A 23,944-nucleotide genomic window follows, 5' to 3' on the forward strand; every position below is an offset into this window, starting at 1 on the left:
TTGAATCATATAGAATGTGTATTTGGCAGATGTCAAACATTCATTTAAAGTTTATTATTTCTACAGATGTTAATAAACAGATTAACCACTACAAAATAATAATAATAACAAAAAGTTGTTGAATACTATTTGAGAACACTGTAAGTCAAGGTGAAAAAATGGTGAAAAAATTCTGAGATATTTATTTACTTGTTGTTTCCTACCATGTACATAGTCAAAATTCACCAACACTAGCGGATACCTCCCATTCTGAGGATGTGTGCTTTTCCTTTTCTGGGAACACACAATGCTCTGGAAACTTTCAGAGGTATACAACAAGACACTTTGGTTACAATTAAAGAGACCACTTAGAACTTCAAACCCTCAAAAACAAACAAACAAACAAACAAACTCAGGAGTTCATTCCATTGTCTCATTGGTTTTCCAATTCTGTATCACATTGCTAATTTCTTTATTGAAGCTCTCCCCATCTTCCTGTGTAGTTTGAAAAATGCTGAAAACTTCATATCGTACTGAAGTATCTGTGTTTTACACTTGGCATAGAGTAATTTTAATGACATCTAATTTTTTTGAATGTCATAAGGCAATAGAAAATATCAGCAGAAAGCTGATAATATTAGGAACCTCTTTCAAAAGTAAATCAGTCTTCTCTGTATCCCTCTCTTTGTTTTCATGTTGGCAGCTCAGTTGCATTTTTGGCAAATTCACATATATCTAATTGTCTTCTATTTCCAGGAATGTGAATCGCTGATAAATGAGTTATGGAAGGGTTTTTTTTTGTTTGTTTGTTTGTTTTCCCTTTCAGTATGGTCAATAAAACAAAGATCTGTGAGATTTAGATGCCTTCACTCCCTGTCTCTCCTATTTACCTATTTACCATAAATAGTAAATACTAGAATAGAATAAAGAAAAAACAACAACAACAAAAAAAAATAAAGTACATCTAACAGATAAGAGCTGTGGTTCTACATGGCTGAATGAATAACTAGAATGAAAATAGAAAAATTGGAAGCAATCTTTTCTGGAGGACAGAAGGAAACTTGGCAAAGTATGTTTTGGAAATGTGTTCAAAATTACAAAGCAGAGGCTTATCACCAATCAAGTGGGTTAAAAAAAAAAAAAAAAGCAAAACTGAAAACTGGATCTTAAGTAAATATTTTTGATAAAATAATTCTTTAATATTCTAGATCAAGTTCCCTTTGAGGTCAAGATTTAAAAAACTAATTGGAACTGTGGCTTTAGGGGCAGATTGAAAGCATCCTTCCAGCACCTCTCATAATGAAACATGTAAAATGTATTTGTTTTTTCTTAAGTTTTTCTAAAGTTGCAGATAATAGACAATAGAAACAGCAAAACTTAAGGTGATATGCATTTTTCTGTATTATGTGCTGTCCACTCATGCCTGTTTTAATTTTATAAATATATGTAATAATATGTAATAATATAATAATTTAATATTACTAATCTTTATAAATAAAATAATAAAATTATCATAAAGAAACTAAAGAGGGTTATGCATTTTTCTCCAGTGTTGTTTCAAGTAGATCCCTAGACAAAAGTAAAATAAGATCTATATATGTTTTGATTTAGTCAGTTACTTCAGGAAATTTTGGAGAGATCATTTAGAGAGAAATTTTAGAGATCATTGTTAAGTCAGGGTGGTATCTTGTTCTGCTTTCTTCTGTTCCCTTTGTAAGGGATGGGCTGTTCTTCAGCTTTCTAGAGGTCATTCTTGAATGAATTCCAGCACTTACAAGCTCCTTTGTCCTCCATGAAAGCTTCTCAGAATCCCTTACAGCTGGACTCTCAGCATATTGAACTTGTCTCTTCTCAAACCCAGGATCAAAATCAGATGTTCAGTATGCTCAGTATCTTGAACTCCAGGATGTCATGATTGCTGTATCCAAGGTTACCATTTGTAATTTTGTTGTCAAGTAAGCCTTCTGAGTTTGTGAATAGTAAATTTAGCAAAGTGCTGTTCCTGGTCTGAATGTCCAGCATCCATAGCAGGAGGCCGTCCTCAGCTCATTCCAGGAATTTGTTCTCCACTCTTTTTTCTTTTTTTTTTTTCCCAACAAACATCCAGATAATAGTAGTCACCCAATACTGTCCTGTGGACCTGAGACTTCCTTGAGCAGACAGAGTGAGCTTTTTTGGTCTTGTTATTCTGACTCGGTGGTTGGTAACAAGTAGTTAACACAAGATCGCTCTTGGTGAAGATGCCTCTAATCTTGATCCAAAGACATTCAAAAGAAATTTTGTGATCTCCATAGTTCACCTCCATATACTCAAAGTTGTTTCACATAAAGTGCAACTCTACCTCCTCTTCTTCCCTTCCCAATTTTCCAAAACAGTTTGTAGACATTCATTGTGGTTTTCCAGTCATGTGAGTTTTCCCACCAACTTTCTGCAATTCCTATGACTACATGATATATATTGTTTACTTTTTTTTGTTGTTTGTTTTTGTTTTGTTTTGTTTTTCTTAATTAAAATATAGATCCCAAAATATAGATCCCTGTCTTTTCAAGAAGATGCAGAATTTCTACTTTTGGTGTAGAAAAAATAATTCTACACTGGATTATTTTGCTTGATAGATAATATAGAAATTTATAACATAAATCATAAAACTAAAGAGCTTTTTTTTTTTTTTTTTCTAGATATATTAACCATCTAAAACATTTATCTGTTCTCAGTTGGCAAGGTTTCTTGATAAAATAATGCAAAAACATTTTCATTGTTCAAACCACTTATTTCAAGAACATTAGATGACAGTAAATCTAGATCATATCCTTAAGTATTATACTTTTGGCCTTGTTTTAAAACTGGACTAAAAGTACTGCTTGAATTTATCTCCGAATGGTATCCCATAAGTACTAAGCTTTTACTGCTAGTTTAATCTTAAAGAGATACAAGTATCTAAAAGCTTAACTATGTTTAAATTGATCTAAACTGTAAATCAGCTAGAACAGGAATAGCTGTCCAATAATTTTTGAAGGAGGAGAAGGAAAAAACATGGTAAAAATGAGAAAGAAGAAAATAGCATCCTTCTACCAAGACAATTCAAAAGTTCAGTTACAGGTTTGGTTAGAACTGTTCCAAAATACTGAGGCAAATCCACTGAGTAACATAATTAGACCACCCAAGCTAATAATCTTTAAGATTTAGAAAACACTGTACTACTATTTAGTTTAAATAGTATTGTCATTTACTTATGTTGTAGTTTAACACTGGAAGGCATATAAGCACTACACAACTCCTCACTCACTCCCCCCTCCCTCCCTCACTCTTTCCGCCCCAGGACAGGGAAGAGAATCAGAAGAATAAAAGTGATAAGTGAGAAAGTTAAGATAAAGACAATTAAATAGGTAAAGCAAAAGCTGCACAAGCAAAATAAAGCAAAATAAGGGATTTTTGCTGATGTTCACTACATTCCATCAGCAGGCAGATGTTTAGCCACATACAAAAAAAGCAGGATTTCATCACCCTAATAGTTACTTGGGAAGACAAATGATATCATTCTGATTTTTTTTTTTTTTTTTGAGCCATTATTCCCAATGGTATGGAATATATCTGTGGATGCTTTCCGTTGCAGTCATCTGTCCTGGCTGTGTTCCCTCTCAACTTTTTTTTTTTTTTTTTTTTTTTTTTGTAACCTCAGTCTTTTCATTGGCAGGGAGTGTGAGAAGGAGAACAATTTTTGACTCAGTGTAAGAAATGCTCAGCAACAACTAAAACATCAATGTGCTATCAACATTATTTTCAACATTAATCCAATGCATACCAGCAGCATACCAGCTACTATGATGAAAATTACCTCTACTCTAACCAAAACCAACAAACTTAGAATATGTCGTCATTTCACCAAAGTGGTTTAAATTATATAAATATGTAGAGATAACATTTATTATGACAAGGACAATAATAATCGTGAAAATACTACTACTACAACTAATAATAATAATAATACAAAATAAATAACCAATCTATAATATATAAATCCCAAACATCTTGTTTACTAGTATACGTTTTTGCAGAAAGTTCTGTCAGATCTCTTAATAATGTTCACTGGATAAAGCATGATTGCAAACATACACGTATACACTCCTGAAAGCTTCATCTCTCCATTTACTGATTGTAAGAAATAGAATGTAATTTATTAAGATTGATAAGGATTTTCATTTTGGAACTGATCCCAAACAGTATTGGAAGGCAAAATGAATATGATTTTTGTTTGTATGTTTAGTTTTTGTTTTGTTTTGTTTTACGATTATGTACACTGTAAGATATATGAAAGAGAGAGAACTGGATTAATGTTTTATCAATAGAAGACCTCTTCGAGCAATCATATTTTTTTCCATGTAGCCCGGACTGTAGACCAAAGAGCAGATTAAAAAAAAAAAGAGTTAGCTACAGACACAGATGTTTCCACAAGAAGCAACAAAAATAAAGCCACTGCATCTTGTCACTGCAATGTTAAACAAACAAAACAAGAAAACAAAAACAAAAAAACAATAACAAAAACAGCAAAAATAAATAAACCACCCACCAGCAACAACAACGACAATAAAAAACAGGAACCAAATAAAGATTTCTGGCCTGAAAAACACCAGCAACCTGAGAACAATAGGCAGAATAAGCATGGGTCTAGCATATGAATGTTTCTTCCTAAAACATGCAGCACAGAGTGACTGAGGAAATTAAAAAGCAGAAAAGAAATAACCAGATTTCCAGTTTGTTTCTGTGACTCTACTCCTCTGTGCAGGAAATGAACAAATGTTCTGTTGAAATTAAATAGCCTGTCTAAATTTATAAAAGGAAATGCAAGAGCGGACAAGAAAGGGAAAATACAGGATGTGGGGAAAAATGGTCATATCTTAGATAAGGCTATAATCCCCTGGCGATATATTTTTTATACTTTATTCACATGGAACTGTTACACCGGCTAAAGCTGGAAGAATCTGACCCACAATATGCTGACAATGTGCTGCAACTGCATCCAGTCACAGCAATTAATAGACACTGTTAGACGCTGAAGTGGTTTAATTGTTTAAATTTAACTGCAAAGTTCATGTAAAATAAATGTGTTATTAAGGATTTTTGGTCACATTGAAAAACTCCATGCTACTCTTTAAGGATATCATACAACATAATAACACCATTCCCTAACTTTATGCCTGCTGTGAAAATTTAGGGAAAAATATATATATATATATTCACCAACTAAGAAACTAGTAGTACAGTACAGATACTTTAATAGAAGTGATGATGAGTGCAATCAGATCAATGATAATTCTAAAATAACCAAACTTCTACATTCATTTTTTTCCCAGTGCTCTTAAAAAGGTGAAATAATTGATCATTAAGATTAATAATTAATAATTAAGATTAATAATTAATAATTAGTGAAGCCTGGGTTATACCTGTTGATAAAAGCAAGTAAGAAAATATTTGGAAATTTTAAAATATATAAGTCAGGAGCTCAGGATGATAAGAAAACCATTATGTTAAGGGAATTAACTAATGAAGTTGCTGAATGACATGAAATTATATTGCAGGCTTTATAGAGCTACAATAAAATACCAAAGGATTTTGTTAGGAAAAAAAAATAGCAGTAAAATTTCTAAGTAGAAATTTCTAGTTCAGTAAATAGAGGTTACGCTTCCTGTAAAATTGAAATCTCAATTAGAGAAAAACAGAAATTTGGAGTCAAAACAAAGCATGCTGAGATGCTTTGTCAATGAGATGGTGAAAACAGATGGTTTTGATTTCAGTAAGCTTGATATTAAGCCCACCTTATAAAAAAAAAAATAAATGCTATATTTAAAAAAAAAAAAAGAAAAAAAAAAGAATAAAGAAAAAAGAAAATAAAAAAAAAAGGAAAAAAAGGAAAAAAAAAGAAAAAGAAAATACGGGAAAAAAAAAAAAGAGAAAAGGGAAAAAAAGAAAAAATATATATTTCTATGACCATAGTAGTTCTTCTGAGTCTCAGAACAAAAAGGAAGAATGCAGAAATTGAGCAACTCCTTAGTTATCCCCTGAAAGGTGCTGAATAAACACAGATAAAAAATCCAGTCATATATTTACTTAAATTATTAAGTTAAACTCTCAGTCAGCTCATCCATAATGAAGATTAATAGGTGCACTGGATTTACTTTTTTTTTTTTTTTTCCCTATATTAAACTACTTTTAGAAGTCTATTGATGGTCCATATGATATTAGTCCATATCCTCAGGAAGTATTACTTCCCCCTTCAGAACAGAACATAAAAAAATGTACATCATTCCCTCAAATGTCAAGCTGTTTTCACCCTCGAGACCACTCAATAGACAAACCAATTAAAAACTGTACTCCAGTTCATTGAAACAAAGAAGTGATTGGTGGCAGCCAACATGACTTTGCTAAGGATAAACTGTGCCTAACAAATTTGGTGACTTTCTGCAACTGTTTCAGCATTGATGGATAAGGGAAAGAGCATCTGATGTCATCTACCTGGACTTGTGGGGAGCACTTGATACTGTCTGACATGACATCATTGTTTTCAAATTGGAGAGACATGAATCTAACAGATGGACCATTCAGTGGACAAGGAATTGGCTAGATGGTCACACTCAAAGAGTTGCAGTCAACAGCTTGATGTCAAGTAATGAGTGCTGTAATGTGAGCCTGCAGCCCAGAAAGCCAACTGTATCCCGCGCTGCATCAAAAGAATTGTGGCCAGGAGGTCAAGGGAGGTGATTCTTCCTCTACTCTGATTTCATGAGACCCCACCTACAGTAATGTGTTCAGCTTTGGGACTCCAACATAGACCTGCTGGAGCAAGTACAGAGGAGGGTCACAAAAATTATCAGAGGGCCGGAGCACCTCTCCTACGAACAGAAGAGGAGAGAGTTGGGGTTGTTCAGCCTAGGGAAGAGAAATTTCTGGGTATACTGTATAGCAGTCTATAGTTCCCTTCCAGTACCTAAATGGGACCTACAAGAAAGCTGGAAAGGGACTCTATAAGGGAGTTTAGTGATAGGACAAGTGGTAATGTATTTAAACTAAAAGAGGGTAGATTTAGATTAGATATAAGGAAGAAATTCTTTACTCAGAGGGTGGTGAAGCACTGGAACAGGTTGCCCAGAGAAGCTGTGGATGCCCCATCCCTGAAATATTCAAGGCCAGGTTTGGTGGGACTTTGAGCAACTTGATCAAATGGAATGTGTCCCTGCCCATGGCAGGGAGGTTTGAACAAGAAGATATTTAAAGTCCCTTCCAACCTCTATGATTTTATGATCTGAAAAAAAAAAAAAAAATGGGATAATGTTTTCTCACTCAAACTGTCACTTTCTTCCCCCTAACCTTAGAGGTTTTTTGGAGGAAAGGGATTATCTCTTACCATTACAGTTATGTGAACTAACAAGTTCTAGTTTATCTACTAATTGTTTACAGTAGGGGAAAAAAAAAGGAAAAGTTTTCCCTTGGATTGAAAATTGCTTTCTTTCACCCAGATGTATCATCTTAAAAAAATATATAAAAAAATAAAAATGAAAATTTTGAAACTTTTGTTAAGAAAATAATCAAAATGAAACACTACCTTGAAATCATTTTTACTAGAGCAATTAAGTAAACTATGAAGCCTGTTTTCCATGGCTGTTTGGAAACTAGCCAATGTTATACCAATCTACAAGAAGGGCACACGAGAAGATCCAGGAAACTAAAGACCTGCTAGTCTAACCTCAGTCCTTCGAAAAGTTATGGAGAAGATTATCCTGAGTGCTATCGAAAATGCTTAAAGAACAAGGCTGTTTTCAGGCATAGTCAACATGGGTTCATCAAGAGAAAGTCCTGCCTTATTAATTTGATCTCCTACAATAAGGTCACCTTCTTGGTGGATGAAGGGAAGGCAATGGATGTAATCTTTCTGGATTTTTTTTTAAGACCTGATACCATTCCTCACAATATACTTCCAGACAAATTGTCCAACTGGAAAATGAACAGGTTCATACTGTGCTGGGCAATGAACAGGCTGAATGGCAGAGCTCAAAGTATCACAGTGAATGGGGCAACATCCGGCTATCAGCATGTCACTAATGATATTCCTCAGGGCTCAGTTCTAACATTTTTATTAGTGATCAGGATGCAGGAATTGAATGCATCCTTTGCAAGTTCACATATAGTAAACTGGGATGTGCTGATGGATCCTGGCGGGTGACAGAACTTGCAAATAGATCTAGGTTGGTTGGAGCACTGGGCAATCATCAACAACACAAAATTTAACAAAGGTAAATGCTGGGATTCTGTATCTGTACCAGACACAGGTACAGATTGAGAGACGAGTGGCTTGAGAGCAGCCATGCAGAAAAAGATCTGGGAGTGCCAGTTAATAGTAGGCCCAATATGAATCAGCAGTGTGCCCTGGCATCCAAGAGGGCAAACCACATTTTAGGATTCATTAAACACAGAATAGTGAGATGCCTAAAAGAGGTCATGTTCTCTATGTATTTAGCATTGGTGCAGCTTCACCTTGAATATTGTGTGCAGTTCTAGTCTCTGCAATGTAAAAATGATGTTAAGATACTTGAAAACATCTGGAGGAGGGCAACAAAGCTGGTGAAAGTGTTGAAAGACATGTCTTATGAGGAGAGGTTGAGGACACTTGCATTGTCTACTCTGGACAAAAAAAAGAAAAGGCTAAAAGGTGATCTCTTTACAACTTCTTGAACAGAGGAAGTGAAGAGGGACATAACAAACTCTTTTGCATAGTAACCTATGTTAGGACGTGTGGGAATAGCACAAAACTGTACCACTGGAAGTTCAGAATAGATATTAGGAGAAACTTCTTTACTGTGAGAGTAGTCAAACACTGGAACAGGCATTCCTAGGAAGGTGGTTAAAGTCTAATGCCTGCCACTGTGGAATATGCATTTGGACAATGCCTTCATTAATATTCTTTAATTTTTGGTTAGCCCTGAATGGGTCAGGTAGTGGGACTCGATTTTATTTATAGGTCCCTTCCAACCGAACTATTCTATTCTTTTTTATTCTAGTCTATTCTAGTCTAGTCTAGCCTAGTCTAGTCTAATCTAATTTTATTGTTTATGTATCAGTGATGATATTATCTAGAAATCAGAATTACCCTGTTGCTTGGACATAGAACAGGATACTTTTAAAGAAAACACAAGAGCATCAACAATAATCTACATTTTTTTTAAACTTATAAATGCACACACATCTTCATATGCAGGAATATAAACAGTCTTATTCCTCAATGAAGTTTTCAAATATGCTTAAAATCACTGGAAGTTATAATCAAACAATACAGCAGAGAGTGGCTGTAGCTAGTGAAAGGATCTGAGACATACTGAGACAAATATCAGAGGTTGAATTTTAACTACAATATGCACTTAGCAAGTGCTTGGGCTTACAATGCAGAAGACACAATGCAGAAAACAAAGTATTTCCCAAACCCAAGAAATACTTAAAAAAAAAAAAAGTTATAAATCAATGCCATTGCACTAAAATGCTTAATGAGCTATGATTTCTGGTTTTGGAAAATAATTTCTTAAAAAAAAAAAAAAAAGGCTTTCATTGTCTTTCTCTGGAACAATAAACTGATAAACTGGGACAGAAATATGAGAAATTGCATTTTTTGTTGCCTGCTCAGATACTGCTTCTTCATCTTGTAGTCTAAAGATGCAAGACAAATCAAAGGTACTGAGAAATAAAGAAGACATTTAAGGGAGTTTTCTGACCTCAGAAGCAATAACAACATTGAGAGTTAAAAGGTTCAGCCATGGTAACATCTGCCAAGTACATGCAAGAGGTCTAGTTTTGTATCCTATTCTAACATCTGACCCAGAAGTAACAGTATGCTACTTTCTTGTGCGCTATATAGATTTAAAAAAGATATATGTATAAGTAACAGAGCATATCTGTGTCAATTGATACTGAAGTAGAAATCTGTGGGGAGGTTTGTTTGTTTGTTTGTTTTATTAACAAAGAAAATGATATAGTAGAGTTGTTTTTTTAAAGAACAAAAGCAGGAGCAAACAGTAATAGGGTATGTTCAGAAACCTCTACAAAACCAGTAAAATACACACTAATTTTTTATTTATTTCAGTTCAAAATCATAGAATAAACCCATTTAGCATATTTTCTGCTTATTCAATGTATATCTATTGATCAATTACCTTGAAATTAATATGCATATGTTTTGTAGCCCATTTTTCACAAAAAAAATGCATAAGCAGAGAATAAAAAAAAAAAAGCATTACAGTTACTTTATGTGATAGTAAACAATCTATGATCATTTGCTATAAACTTTAAGGGGGAGATGCTGGTTTAAGAGTTGGAACTGTATGTAGCATAGCTTTTATTGCCTGTTCAGAGTTTTGATAGTGGTTAATTACTATTAAAAAGTATTTAAAAATGCATCTGAAATCAAATCACCCTAACAGGTCTATTGCTATAATTCTAGAAAATATATTAAATATTACAAAGATGATCTGCCTTGAGAACTGCCAAAAGCTGTAACTACTACAAAAGCTATTGTACTTGGGCTTTTGGGCTTGTTTCAAGATTATAGTTTGATAAAAAAAAATAATAAAATAATAATAATAAAAAAAAAACTACCATAAAATGCAGCTCTAGAAGAACCCAAGCAATAAGATTCTCTGCAGCTTGTCAGCTTTTAATGTAAAACAGTAGTAAAAGTTAATTCCAATACAAGCTATGAAAATATATCAAAACAGGATAAACAGTATTATTTGCAGGCCTATTGTAATTTAAGAACCAGTTTCTGAGTTAATCCAGAATATTTGTTCTTCTGAAAATATAAGTTCAACATGTTAAAAATAAAATATATTTTCACTTGCAAATTTTAAAAAGAAAATCACTATGTGAAATATTAATTACAATACTAAATTTATCTCTATTATGATGATCACCTTTGAGTTAAATTGATGCAGATTTTAAAGGTTAAGTAGGTAAAGACTGATTCTGGATTGTGAACAAATTGATTTTAAAGGACTGCTTATGAGAACTCCAGCAGATGACTAATGTCAGGCAATAATTTTGTCCTTGAAAGAAAATTATGTGCAGGCACCTCGCCCTAAAATTGCATAAAAGTGTCATACTAGTATTTTCAGAATGACCATAATAACTAAACCATTTTAAAAGCTTGATTATTTAATGAAAAATGTAACTAATCTTTGTTAATCAATTACATAAAAATGCATTTAGAACATTAAAAGCTGCTGTTTTTTTCATTTATTTTATCAGGTAAAATCCAATGATTTGTGCTCCCTCTACTGTCTTTAAAACAGCAATTCTGTATAGCAAGAACTGGACGCTAAAGATAAATTTTGCACACAAAATTATTAAATACAGAAGAATTTGTAGTACATTTACTTTTGGGCAAAGATAAGATACACCAAAGTACACTAACAGCATAGAAATTCTTCTGTAGTTAGAGAAGCAAAATACTAGCCTGTGAGAGACACATGTTCTATTTCCAAATATTATTCTAAACTGAGAATTAAAATATCTTTTCTTAAAATCAGGGAATTTCCAAACATCTTTCAGTTCATGTGCTTTTCTTCTTTTCTTCTTCTTTTTGTTGTTGTGGTGATGGTGGTGGTGGTAGTTTAACCCCAGCAAGCAGCTAATTACCACACAAGCACTTGCTGACTCTCCCCAGGTGGAATGGGCAAGTGAATCAGAAAGGTAAAAGTGAGAGAACTCATGGGTTGAGATAAAGACAGTTTACTAGGTAAAGCAAATGGTGCACGCACAAGCAAAGTAAAATAAGGAATTCATTCGTTGCTTCCCATCAGCAGGGAAATGTTCAGCCACATCCATGAAAGCAGGGCTCATCATGTGTAATGGTTTCTTGGGAAGACAAACACCATCACACTGAACATTTCTTCCTTCCTTCTTCTTTCCCCCAGCTTTTATTGCTGAACATGAAGCCATACGGTATAGGATATCTCTTTGGTCAGTCCTAGTAAGCTGTCCTAGTTGTGTCCCCTCCCAAATTCTTGTGCTTCCCCAGCCTCCTTGCTAGCAGGGCAGCATAAGAAACACAAATGTGCTTGGCTCTGTGTGAGCATTGCTCTGCAGTAACTAAAAACATGGGTGTGTTATCACTATTTTGATCAAAACTCCAAGACACAACATTGTGTGAACCTCTAAGAAAAAAACTAACTCTATCCTAGCCAAAATCATGACACCTTTTTTCCTGGTATTCACAAATCCTGCACTCAATTTGAGCAATACCACTTTTCTCCTACCCATTAAAGTTGCACATACAAATACATTTGAGGGACAGTCAGAAAATTTTAAACTAAACACGGTATGGAGAAATGTTTATTCAAGAGTTAAAAATATTTCCAAACACTACTTTCCCTCTACCAAGAAATATAAACAAACAAGTGATTAATTCTCTCATTCTTTCTGGTAAAGAAGGAAAAAGGGAAAAGAAGAGAAGTAGTACAATCCGTCAAAATGGTATATGATGTTACTAGCTCAATAACTGATGTTTTAAGATTTATATCCCTTACTAAGATCACTACGAACTCTAACAGAAATCAAACAAAAAATAACCCTGGTAACTGGTAGATCATAAAGACAGGAGGAGAGAAAAGGGAGGAAAAAATACAAAATAATTGTAGAGCATTTTAATCATCCAAGACATTTCTTGCACAAATCCAGAAAACAGGGACTCTAACAACTAGAAGTAATCCTGAATATACTTCTTACTGAAAAACTGGAACTTATTTCCTTTCATTAACACATTTATGCATCTGGAATTACTACACCAAAATAATATAAGATAAACAACTTACTCCTAGATGTGTTAACAGAAATGAAATTAGGACACTTAAAGGACAGCTACAGGAATTAAATAATTGGTTCTCACTGCTGCTGAGAAACAACAGCAAAAAATACAAATGCCCCAAACAGCTGTAGAGAGGTCACTATTCTTGCCTTATATCCAAGTATAAATTTCATAAACAACTTATCTATAGACAAGATACCTTATTCTGAAATTACATTTGAAATTAGATAACAGGTTCTGGAAGTCCTAGGCTTTTGTTCTACAGAAGATCAAATGAGACAGTAACAATGATCTCTCTATATTTAAAACAAAAGTATGAATCTTTATTTGACTCTTACATGAAAGTGCCATGGACAAGGGACTCATGGTGCTGTCTTCCGTTTTCAGTGTATCCTTAGGTATAACACTAATACTCTAGATTTTGAATTTAAAAATTTCCAGTCAACATAGCACATCTGTTTACATGTATCTTGTTCCAAGATTCAGACTTGATTTTTCCTTGATGCTTTCATGTCTTATTTTCCTTTCATAACAGTTTGAATATGTTAACTGAAGACTAACAGAGGCCCAAGAAATACCACAAAAAGAAAATGTATAGACATATTGTTTTGTCTGTGTATGAGAAATACCTTTTTTGCCTCTGAATTATAGGTATGATATGAAGTTTAAGTATGCTGTGAAGATACTGTAAATCTGTAAGCCCAAGTACATTTTAATATGCTTTATTTTCTTCACAAGAAAAAAAAAAAAAAAAAAAGGAACTGCTTTCTAAGCAGATATGAGGCTTGCTAGATAACCTATATAAGTGCTATGGCACTAAGAACCTCATGTGGATTCTATGCTCTAAATATCAAGATTTCTATGAAGCTGGTTTTGCAACATCAAATGCAGAAGCAATATTAAAAATTACTGTTGTTCCTCATTTTAATGTGCATTACATGTCTTTGCTGAAATACATTCCAAGAGTTTGTCAGCTCAAAATTTTCAGGAAATATTGCACAACACTGCAGGATGGGTATTGGGGGTACACAGAATCACAGAATGGCTGAGGTTGGAAGGGACTTCTGGAGATCATCTAGTCCAACCCCCAATCAAGCAGAGCATATTGAACAGAATGGCATCCAGGTGGGTTTTGAATATCTCCAGAGAAGGAGACTCCACAACCTCTCTGGAAAACCTGTTCCAATGCTCTGTCACCCTTACAGTTTCCTCATATTCAGCCAAAACTTCCTGTGTTTCAGTTTGCGCCCATTGTCTCTTGTTCAGTCGCTGGGCACCACTGAAAAGAGTCTGGTCCCATTCTCTTGACACCTTCCCTTCAGATATTTACAGACATTGATAAGATCTCCTCTCAGACTTTTCTTCTCCAAGCTAGGTTGCTTATTAAACAAATAATACATAGCAAAGTTGTTTATTTTTTAGATAAAAGCTTAGTAAATATTCACAAAGGCCTAGTAAATATCCAAGGACAGAAATATTCTAATTTCTCAAGGGAAAAAAAAAAAAAAAAGAAACAACAACAACGAGGGAAAACAAAAGGAAAAAAAAAAAGAACAACAAAACAGAATATATCAATATTGAAAAGTTTGTAAACACTCCACATTATACTTTGAACAGTATAGGTAATTTTCAGATACCACATTAGAAAATATCAGTTATAGAATCATAGAATCATAAATATTGGAAAAGTCCTTCAATATCACCAAGTGCAACCATCAGCCTGCATGTTAGGGTTAAAAACTGTTAGGTTTGGTCTGATGTGAAACAGGTATTGTTGTAAGACTAGCAAGGTGAAACTCTGACGTTGCAAATATACATATTGGTTGCTCAGTGATTTGGCACCAGGCCACAAGTCATATGGCATGAGACAATACTGCCATCTGCACAGCACGTGCTGGCCATGCAGCTGTGCGTGATCACAGTAGCCTATCAAGGATTGCTGAGTTCTCCCCTGAGGCTGGGGCAGGCAATCATGCACTGCTCCAGGACTGGGAGCATGCAGGGGCAAAACTTAAAAACAGGGCAAGTTGCTCTGCATTGGCAAAGCAGGAACATAAACTGAGGTCAACGTTGCCTCCACGGGAACGCCTGCAAGATGTTGATGCCTACCATACCGACGGGATGCAGACCATGACCTGGCTAAGTATCTACAACATCAATGACTGGGAAGAGCATCGCGCTAGTCAGTACTTCTGTCATCACCCTGGGGTCGGTCGGTATGTTAACAAGCTAACCCATAAGTCAATTCTTTGGTTTTTCTATCGCTGCTCAAGTGTGTGTGTGTGAGTGTATTTGACATCTCCAAATATCTTGCTTGCTTTATACACATGCATAGCTCTTGTCTGATCCTTGCTGGGCTGAACCTATCTGCTTTAGCCCCCAGAATCTAACTAGAACAGCCTGATCTACTGATTCCCATCACTTAGTGTCTCTTGGTGCTACAGCCACACATCTTCTAAATACCCCCAAGGATGGGGAGATGGGGACACCACTACATCCCTGGGCAGCCAGTTCCAATGCTTGACCACTCTCTCTGTGAATAAATTCTTAATATCCTATATAAGCCTTTTCTGGTGCAACTTGAGAGCATCTCCAATATTTCTGCATCCATGCATTATAGTGAAAAATACATACTTTAGTGAATATCTGCAGACATATTACCTTTGGTACTTCATTTGGAGAGTCTTTTAAACATGACAAAACTTAAAATCAAACCAAATCAGTCTCTAAGAAGCATTTCAATCCACAACTCAAAAACCGTTTGGCAGTTGAAACTGAAATAGGCAACCGTTCTCTTTATTTCTGTGGTGTTGTCCTTCTATAAGGAATTCTCTCCTTGCAACTACAGCTGAAGTTACATAAGGATGTAACAGCTCTGTCTCTTTGAAAGGCTGCTTTTAGTCCCTTTTTTTTTAAAGGAGCTGTGTAGCAATTCCCTCTATAGTGAACATGGATGCTGGAAATGGAGATTACTGTCTAACCAGCTGTCTCTCTGGTTATCATTATTCGGTGACCTCTACCTGGCAATAACACATGAGCTCTTAAGAGCTTTTACTGGAACAGCACCTATCAGCATCTAAAAACTACAACAGATACTAATGACAAATAAGCATGAGCAGAGATGTCTTTGATTCCAGTATTTGCAACTTTTCCCTCCCCTGGTTCTCTGATTAAATCAGAAAAGGGGTCATGTTAATACAAAGCATGTGAGTTATACAGACAGTTCTCGACTGTGTTCTACAGGCCTTTAATTTTCTTGCTGGGGAGAGGTGGGGGGAAGCTTTCTGCTACAAGTACAGCAATTTCAGGAAGGTTATTTGTTCACTTCTCTTCCTTTTAACAAATATTCAAATTACTTTGCTAGTTACTTTACAGTCTCCAGTAAGGCTTTTCAGATCCATTTTGCTTCACTTAATTTTGTTCTTCTCTCCAAAATATGAAATCCCAACTCATCCTTTATTATATTTACAGAAAGCCCAAGTCATTACAATTCTATGCAGAGATTTCAATTTATTTTGTATGGAGATCAAACATAGACTATAGCTATTAATAAGCATTAATGAAGCTTAACAATTTTGTTATACTTAGTTAAAATTATTTTTATAATCTAATTGCAAGAAAAAGACTTGAGGCTGGAATTAAGCTGATATTCAGCTCCAGCAGATAAACTGGTCACCTGCTGGGCTAATTTTTTGCTTAAACAATAATTAACATTAGCTTAATGATTTGTTTTACTGGCATTTTAATAAGCTCCACTGAGTAAAAGTATGTGATCTGACACAGATTCAGTGCACCATGACTACCGCTCAATATCTTCAATAGATGCCATCAGGTTTCATGCTTACATGATTAATGTTATTCATAATTTATTTGCAAAGCTTTAGCATAAAAAGTGTGGGGGAAACATGAACATTTAGACCATAAGGTTCATTAGCTCACCTCTGACACTGTCTTCCATGTTTGTAGACTAAAGCAATTCCTTACTTACCACAGGCATTTGTAACTCCCTTTAGCTTCCATCATTGTAATCTATTTATGTACAACAATTGAATAGAATACCAGTTTATAAAAAATATATGGTTTGGAAGATTCTTAGAACAGTAAAATTACTCTGACAAGATTGTGACATACTTGCTCGTTAAAGATACTTATTAGAGACATTCTGTTAATATTATTTATGTTTCTGTTGTTTAAATAACATTAAGGATAACTTTCTACATAAGAACTTCCAAGGTTATTGTGACAGAATTTTAAGAAATCTAACATACTAACAGGAGGATTTTGCAGCCTTCAATCATGATGAAAATTAGAACTGATAGATACTCAAATAAATGAAAAGTATAGTAAAAAAATGTAGTTCCCACACTACAGAAAACCCTCAATTTTCTTTTAGATGCAAATGTTACACTATAGTGCCATGCAGAAGGACAGTGCGACCATAGATGAAGGAGGTAAAACTGAATTCAGAAGCAGGAGAGCCATATTAGCATGTGTCTAAACTTAGGCTCTTCAACTTGCAGTGAAATAATAAATAAAAGAAAATGTCTTGAAAGGATTTGTAAACCTTTACAGAGTTTATCATTTTTGTCTGTCTCTGTTCTCCTACCAGTTATTCAATATTTTGGTATGATATAAGATTCAGCCCACAAAGGTCAGAATCAGAAGGGGGCAAAAAGAAAGTATAGCTTTGTAAAGAGCCACCCAAACATTAAGCTTAAAGCTCACAGGTTTAAAGTTGGCCCTACACTTGCATTAGTGCTGTGAGACAAATTACAGGCCAGTCAGCCTCACCTTAATTCCTGGGAAGGTCACAGAACAACTAATCCCAGAAACCATTTCCAGATTTGGACATGAAGAACAAGACACTGTTTGTGAGTAGTCAGTGTGACAGTGCTGGTAGTTTTACCCAGCTGGGCAGCTGAACTTCACCACAACCACTCTTTCACTCCCCCTCCTCAAAGGGAAAGGGAGAGAAAATTCAATGGAAAAGGTTCAAGGGTTGAAATAAGGACAAGACAAGATCACTCAATAATTATCATCATGGGCAAAACACACTCAGCATAGGGAGAATAATAAAATTTATTACCTATTACTAACATGCTAGAATAGTAAGAAACTAAAAGCAAATTAACAACACCTTCCCGCAATCCACCATCTTCTAAATCCTCCCCTGAGCAGCACAGGGGAATGGGGAATGGGGGCTGTGGTCAGTCCATAATGCTTCGTCTCCTCTGCTCCTTCAAGGTCACCCTCTGCCCCTGCTCCAACATCGGGTCCCTCCCATCGGATGCCATCCTTCCTGAACTGGTCCTGCATGGGTCTCCATCTAGCACCAGCTCTTCAAGAACTGCTTCAATATGGGTCTGTATCATGGGGTCCATCCAACAGAAGCAAACTGCTCTAACATGGGTCCCCTGTGGGCAGCAGCGCCCCTCAGATCCACCTGCTCCACCGTGGGCTCCGCTATAGTCTACATCATGGAAATCTGCTCCATTGTGGTTCACCATGGGCTGCAGGGGGACAGCCTGCTCCACCAGGGGCCTCTTCACAGGTCACAGGGGAACTTCTGCTCTGGAACCTGGAGCAACTCCTCCCCCTCCTTCTTCAGACCTTGGTGTCTTCAGGGTTGTTTCTCACTCCTCACTATCCTAGTTGCTGTTACACAGAAGTCTTTTTTTTTTTTTTTTCTCCTTTTTTAAATCTGCTCTCACGGTGGCACAAAAGACATCACTTATTGGCTAAGCTTTGGCCAGCAGCTGGTCACTTTTGGAGCCAGATGAAACTGGCTCTTATCTAACTTGGGGCAATTTCTGGATTCTTCTCACAGAGGCCACCCCTGCAGCCCCCCTGCTACCAAAACCTTCCCATATAAACCCAATACAGGTAGATGAGGGGAGAGCAGTGGATATTATCTATCTGGACTTCAGTTGGCCTTGACACTGTCTCCCATAAGATCCTTGAACTTATGTTGTTGATGTATGGGCTGAATAAGCAGAAAATGAGCTGGATTGAAAATTGGCTGAATGGCCAGGCCCGGAGGGTAGTGATGAGTGGTGCAAACTCTAAGTGGAGGCCAATAACTAGTAGTGTACTACAAGGGTCAATATTGAGTCCAATCCTGTTCAACATCTTCATCGGCTGGTGGGGCATCAGGGAGGATGGCACCCTCAGCACGTGTGCTGATGGCACATAAATGGGATCGGTGACTGACATGTCAGAGGATTGTGCTGCCATCCAGATGAAATTTGACAAGCTGGAGAAATGGGCTGGCAGGAACCTCATAAAGTTCAACAAAGAGAAGAGCAAAGTCCTTCCACTGGCCAGGCACCAGTACGTGCTGAGGGCTGCCCAGCTGGAAAGCAGTTTTGCAGAAAAGAACCTGTGAGGTTCCTGCTGGACACCAACTTGAATGTGAGACCAATATGCCCTTGGTGCAAAGAAGGTTAACAGTATTGTGGGCTGCGTTAGGCAAAGTATTGCCAGCAGGTTGAGGGAGGTGATCCTTTCCCTCTACTCATCCATGGTGAGGCCGCACCTGGAGTACTGTGTCCAGCTCTGGTCTCCCGAGTGCAAGAGTGACATGGATGTGAGTTAGCAGTGTGCCTTGGTAGCAAGGAAGGATAAAGCATACTTAACCTATGTCATCAGGATACAGGTTATGCGGTAGATCAAGAGAATCAATCTACTGATTGCGTATTCCTCATTATTCATCACTCATTAGTTGACTAGTTTGGGGCTCCCAAGTAACAGAAAGGTGTTGGCAGTCTTGAGAGTGTCCCTCCCAGGGCTATCAGCATGGTAATGGTCTATATCACATCCAACATGAGATAAGGTTGAGAAAATGTGGCTTGTTCACAGTGGACAAGAGACACCTTCTGATCAAAGAGGTAGAATTCATAGCAGACCCCATTACCTAAGAAGGAATTATTGAAGATATAGATCCAGGCTGTTTAAGGTGGTGCATAAGGAGAAGAAACAATGGTCATACTGTAAAACTAGAGGTTGTGACCTGACAGTTCAAAAAAAATATTCACAATGAGAACAACTGAGTAGGGGAACAAGTTGCTTTGAGGAGTTGTCAGTCTCTGTCCTTGGAAATTTTCAGTACCCAAAAACATAAAGCTTTGAGCATCATGGACTTTATTAATTGTCAATGCTGCTTTGAGCAGGAGGTTGGACTATGGGTCTTGTAAGATCTCCTCCAACCTGAAGCAATATATGTAACCAGTGGTCTTCTTACTGTAGAAAATTTGAAACAAATTAGAATGTATTAGATATGATGAATGAGACATGAGCATGTTCTTAAAGGGGAAATTGAGTTATTTCTAATTCACCACACAGTTAAAGCAAAGTTGGATGAATGGTGCAACATTTTCTTCAATGAGAATGTCATTAGTAAATCCTTTACAGTTCTGGTAGTTAATTAAAAATTAATATCCACACTTATTTCATCCACTTTCAAGTAATTAGAATAACTTCAGAAAAAAATTTACTACTCCTTCCCCCTCAATCTACAGACAATAGATTTTTTTTCTTAAAGTGTCTAGCCATAGCTGAATACTTAAGACATTTCACATTTTTTTCACTCTTTTTTTTTTTTGTTTGTTTTTTTCAACGTCACTGCATAATATACAGTTTTGGTTTCTTGTAACAGCAGTTTCCAGCTTGACTCTTAAGACATGAATTTTCAAAATGCAGTCTGTATAAATATGAAGTCACTAAGAGTTTGCTTCTGTTCTGAGAGTAAATAGTACTTCTGGTTATATTCCAAAGGAAATTTTTTTCAAATTGATATCGCTATGTCTTTCTCTCTACCACTATTATATACCCAAATAGCATGACTCTATGAAACCCATCATCCACTTTATGTATGTGTTTCTCTTCAAAAGTTTTTAGAAAAGACCAGCCAGGAAGGCGAGATGGTGGAGTTGCTCTTTATGTGAGAGAGCAACTGGAATGCATGGAGCTCTGCTTAGGAGTGGGTGAAGAGTGAGCTGAGAGCATATGGGTAAGGATTAACAGGCAGGCTACCATGGCTGACACAGTTGTGGGTGTTTGCTAAAGGCCACTTGATCAGGAAGAGAAGGTAGACGAAGCTTTCTTCAGAGAGCTTGAAGTAGCCTCTCAGTCACAAGCCCTGGTTCTCATGGGGGGCTTCAGGCACTCTGATATCTACTGGGAAGACCACACAGCTAGGCACAAACAGTCCAGGAGGCTCCTGTAGTGCATTGATGACAACTTGTTGACACAGGTGGTGGAGAAGCCAACAAGGAGAGGTGTGCTACTGAATCTTGTGTTAACGAATGAGGAAGGACTAGTTGGAGATGTGATGGTTGGGGGCTGCCTTGACTGCAATGACCATGATATGGTGGAGTTCAGGAACTTGTGAGGGGGCAACAGGGCAAAAAGTAGGATTGCAGTCCTGTACTTCAGGAGAGAAAAATTCGGCCTCTTCAGGGACCTACCTGGAAGAATTCCATGTGTTAGGGCCCTGGAAGAAAGGGGGGTCCAAGACAGCTGGCCAATATTCAAGCATCACTTCCTCCAAGCTCAGGATCAGTGCATCTTTATGAGTAAGAAAGCAAGTAAAGGGGGCAGGAGACCTGCATGGATGAGCAGGGAGCTCCTGGCAAAACTCAGGCAGAAGAAGGAATTGTACAGAATGTGGAGAAAGGGGCAGGCCACTTGGGAGGAATATAGGGACACTGTCAGAGTACATGGGATGGTGACAATGAAGGCCAAGGGCCATTTGGAATTAGATTTGGCAAGGAATGTCAAGGACAACAAGAAGGGGAATACAAATACATCAGTAGAAAAAGGAAGACTGGGGAAAATATCGGCCCACTGCTGAATGGGGCAGGTGCCCTGATGACAAATGATACAGAGGAGGCACAGTTGCTGAATGTTATTTTTGCTTCAGTCTTTCCTGCTAAGATCAGTCCTCGGAAATCTCAGACACTGGAGACAAGAGAGGAAATCCAGAGAAAGGAGGATTTTCCCTTGGTCGAAGAGGATCAGGTCAGAGATCATCTAAGCAAACCCAACATCCACAGATCCATGGGCCCCAATGGAATGCACCCACAGGTGCTGAGGGAGCTGGCCCATGTCATTGCTAGGCCACTCTACATCATCTTTGAAAGGTCGTGGAGAACTGGGAAGGTGCCTGTGGACTACAAGAGAGATAATGTGATGCCAGTCTTCAAAAAGGGCAAGAAGGAGGACCCTGGCAAGTACAGGCCAGTCATCCTCACCTCCATCCCTAGAAAGGTGATAGAACAGCTCATCCTGGAGGTCATCTCCAAGCATGTGGAGAATAAGAAGGTTATCAGGAATAGTCAGCATGGATTCACCAAGGGGAAATCATGCTTACCCAGCCTGATATCCTTCTGTGATGAGATGACTAGCTGCACGGATGAGAGGAGAGCAGTGGATGTGGTCTCCCTTGACTTCAGCAAGGCTTTTGACACTGTCTCCCATAACATCCTCATAGATAAGCTCAGGAAGTGTGATCTTGATGAGTGGACAGTGAGGTGGATTGATAATTGGTTGGATGGCAGAGCTCAGAGGGTCGTGCTTAGTGGTGTGAAGTCTAGTTGGAGGCCAGTAGTCAGCAGTGTCTCTCAGGGGTCAGTACTGGGTCCAGTCTTGTTCAACTTATTCATCAGTGACTTGGATGATGGAACAAAGTGCGCCCTCAGCAAGTTTGCTAACAACACAAAGCTCGGAGGAGTGGCTGATACCCCAGAGGGCTGTGCTGCTATTCAGAGGGACCTTGACAGGCTGGAGGAATGGGCTGAGAGGAACCTCATGAAGTTCAGCAAGGGCAAGTTCAGGGTCCTGCACCTAGGGAGGAATAACCCCAAGCACCAGTACAGGCTGAGGATGACCAGCTGGAGAGCAGCTCTGCAGAGAGGGACCTGGGAGTCCTGGTGGACAGCAGGGTGACCACGAGTCAGCAATATGCCCTTGTGGCCAAGAAGGCCAACTGTATCCTTGGGAGCATTCAGAAGAGTGTTGCCAGCAGGTCAAGGGAGGTGATCCTCCCTCTCTACTCAGCCCTGGAGAGGTCACACCTGGAGTATTGTGTCCAGTTCTGGGCTCCCCAGTACAAGAGGGACACAGAACTACTGGAGCAAGTCCAGAGAAGTGCTACTAAGATGATTAGAGGACCGGAGTACCTGTCGTATGAGGACAGGCTGAGAGAACTGGTCCTGTTTAGCCTGGAAAAGAGAAGACTGAGAGGGGACCTCATCAATGTGTATAAATACCTGAGGGAAGGGTGCCAAGAGGATGGAGCCAGTCTCTTTTCAGTTGTGCCCAGTGAGAGGACAACGGGCAGTGGGCACAAACTGAAGCACAGGAAGTTCCGTCTGAATATGAGAGGGCCCTTCTTTACTGTGAGGGTGACAGAGCACTGGAACAGGTTGCCTGGAGAGCTTGTGGAGTCTCCTTCTTTAGGGGTATTCAAAACCTGACTGGGTGCCATCCTGCGCAACGTGCTCTAGGTGATCCTGCTCAGCAGGGAGGTTGGACTAGATGATCTTTCGAGGTCCCTTCCAACCTCAGCTATTCTTTGATTCTGTGATTCAGTCTTCTGCAGTGGACAGCATGACATCTGATGACTCTTGAACAAACACAGGCTTTAAATGTGGTAATTGAGTTAGGAATTTGGATTATTCTAGAAAGAAATTACAGCAGAGAAGTTCTCAGAGCCAGTAAAATATCAATATATTACTTAAAGACCTCAGAGATCACTCTTGGGGTAGAAATTAAGGGCTGTTCAACCTTTGAGTAAGTGTTTGCTGATAAGTAAGTTTTTCAATAGAATTTTTAGAAGAAAAAAAAATATATATATATATATAGGTAACCACTTAAAATCATTCTCTGGTAAAAGTTATTGTCCATCTTCACCATGTGCATTTTTTTCCTTCTAAATATAAGAAAATATAAATTCCATGTTACATCAGCTCATCTTCTTGTTTATAGCTTATAGATTTTCAGTGCTGGTATTCACCTTTTTATGCTTTTGCCTTCTACAAAAGGTACAAAGTTTTAATTAAAATAAATATATTTTTCCACATAAAATATGTTGGGGGAACATTCTGGCTTGAGTAAGATTTCTCA

The sequence above is a fragment of the Anser brachyrhynchus genome (assembly GCF_964034855.1).
Source record: "Anser brachyrhynchus genome assembly, chromosome: 1".
NCBI lineage: Eukaryota > Metazoa > Chordata > Aves > Anseriformes > Anatidae > Anser > Anser brachyrhynchus.